General features: G+C 43.2%; 1 pseudogene; it reads left to right on the top strand.

The window, feature by feature from the left end:
* The first annotated feature begins 1674 nt into the window (after window positions 1-1674).
* Window positions 1675-2187, top strand: LOC123812560 (annotated as a pseudogene).
* Window positions 2188-2550: the final 363 nt, after the last annotated feature.

Below are 2550 nucleotides of genomic sequence, written 5' to 3'. Positions count from 1 at the left end.
TCTCTGCACAGGCTGACACTGCTCTGCTGCAAACCACACCCTGCAATTCCTGGATTCCATCTCCCTGCAGCTGCTACTGCCCACTCCTGGTCTGCATCTACCTCAGCAAGGGCAGAGACTCTTATTTGAATTACCTGAGGTCAGTGCTCAGCCTAACTGTGATCTTTTGCACAGACTTTCCTCCAGAGAAGTCCAGGAAAATGGAAGGGGCATTGCAACACCAAGAACACCTCCGAGCCTCAATGGGTGTGGCAACTTGCAACCCAGGTGCACCTCCAAGTCTCTCATAATAAGTGATCTTTACACTGGGCTTTTTGGACCAGGGGTATATGAATATTTCCTAGAGGTACAAGAACAGGGACCGTTTTAATGAACTCAATTTCAGATCCTCAGCTTCTGTATGCATTCTTTCCCAAAATGAATCTCTGTGAAGGTGACTTTGGCAAGTCAAGCTACTTCTTCCTACCTTTTCCTTAATAATTGCCCCTCTGCCACATAAAAATGAACTCTCTTCCCACCCTTAAATTTACATGGTACATAAGGAAACAATTTTCCATGGGTTCCTCATGTTTCTGCAGGTCTTGAGAGCAAGGCACTAGGTGCCCTTAGTTCTAGACTACCTTGCAAGCATGGTTAGAATGCAGTGTCCCCTCTCTCTGGAGCAAAGAGCAGATATGTTTACTGTTGTGGGTTGAATCATGTCCTCCGCCATCAAAGATGTTGAAGTCTTCAACCCCAGGACTTCAAGATGTAACTTTATTTGGAAATAGGGTCATTGCAGATGTAGCTAATATGAGGTCATACTGGGGTGAGGTGGGCCTGGTGGCCTTATAAGAAGACAGCCATGCGAAGGCAGAGACACACAGAACACCCTGTGAGGACAAAGGCAGAGGCTGGAGTTATGCAGCTGTAAGTCAAGGAACACCAAAAGTTGCCAGCAAACCACCAGCAGCTGGAAAGGAGAGGAAAGGTTCCCCTGCAGCTCTCAGAGGGAAGGTGGCCCTGCCAACCCCTTGACTCGTCCTTCCAGCCAGCAGACAATGCATTTCTGTTCTAAGCTATCCAAATTGTGGTACTTTGTCATGGCCACCCTAGGAAACATACTGTCCAGAATAATGTCTCCCCCCAGCAAATGGAAATCATGCTTACTCACCATTATAAATATTTGAGTTTCCTAAGATTGTAATTCCTCTCCTGAAGTGCAACCTATTGCACAAGCAGGCGCCCGTCTGGATCCATCCACGGTGGCCCCGAGGGTGCTGGGGCTCAGGGAACTCAGGCAAACCGGTGGCATTTCAGCGTCAGTGCTGCGAGTGCCGTCCTGTGTCCTCTGATAACATGCAGTGTGACCCCGGAGCACGCCAACTTGTGAAACCTCAGACCCTTCACAGTTTTAACATAAGGTGTTACTCCAGAGTACCGATATAAAGAAAAATTTGACAATTTCTTTAATCAGGTCACCATAAACATTGCACCTGTTCATTTCATTGAAAGATGTATTTCAGATAAGATTTCTAATACATGTGCTATTTGGTCATTAAACTCTTAGAGCCTTATGGAATGGAAAGGACATATAGTATATATAGTGTAAATATTAGCTCTTCCCGAAAGCAGCCAGAGGTGACCTCTGAAAAAGGTTCGCTATTCACTTGACCCATAAAACCCCACAAAATTATGCAAATCAAGAGGTTCAGATCTTCATGTTCACTTAAGAACACTCATGAAACTGCCCAGGCCACCAACGGTATACATGTTTGAAAAACCACCAAGTATCTGACAGATGTCACTTTAAAGACGCAATGTGTCCCATTCCATCGATACAATGGTGGGAGTTGGTAGGTGTGCACAGGCCAAACTGTGGGGCTGGACGCAGAGCCAGTGGCCCAAAAAGAGTGCTGAGTTTTTGCTGCACATGATTAAAAATGCAGAGAGTAATGCTGAATTTAAGGGTTTAAATGCCGATTCTCTGGTCATTGAGCACAGCCAGGTGAATGAAGCTCCCAGGATGCAGTGCGGCACTCACAGAGCCCAGGGGCAGATTGCCTCACACAGCAGCCCTTCCTAACACGATGGGAGGCTCCTGCTGAACGAGAGCAGATTGTTCCTAAACTGGAAGAGGAGGCTGTGCAGAAGAAAACGATATCCCAGAAGAAACTGAAGAAACAAAAGCTTATGAATCAGGAGTAAATTCAGCATAAAAATAAATACTAATAAAAGTAAAAACATATATATGTATTATATATAATGCTGTGAAGTGTTTAATAGGGTGATCGATAAGACTTTTAAGCAAAAAAAAAATCATATTAGGACAAAATTCAATGGGAGAAGTGGACTAGATTTCAAGGAAAAAGAGGAGTGATAAAATATTTCCAATTGTTACAAAGCTTAAGATAATTTTAAATATGGAAAATGATGGCTATCAAGACTCTATTGTACCAAGATTTCACTGGATACATGGAAAAGAACTAACATTTGAATTTTAATGTCAATATTTATAATACATGATAAACTGTATAAAATGTATCTTTTGAAATGATTTAAATATAATGA

This window comes from Phyllostomus hastatus, unplaced genomic scaffold (assembly GCF_019186645.2).
Source record: "Phyllostomus hastatus isolate PE091 unplaced genomic scaffold, TTU_PhHast_1.1 phas_scaffold_93, whole genome shotgun sequence".
Classification (NCBI taxonomy): domain Eukaryota; kingdom Metazoa; phylum Chordata; class Mammalia; order Chiroptera; family Phyllostomidae; genus Phyllostomus; species Phyllostomus hastatus.
The sequence above is the reverse complement of the archived record's forward strand: the minus strand, read 5'-3'. Positions and strand labels throughout refer to the sequence as shown.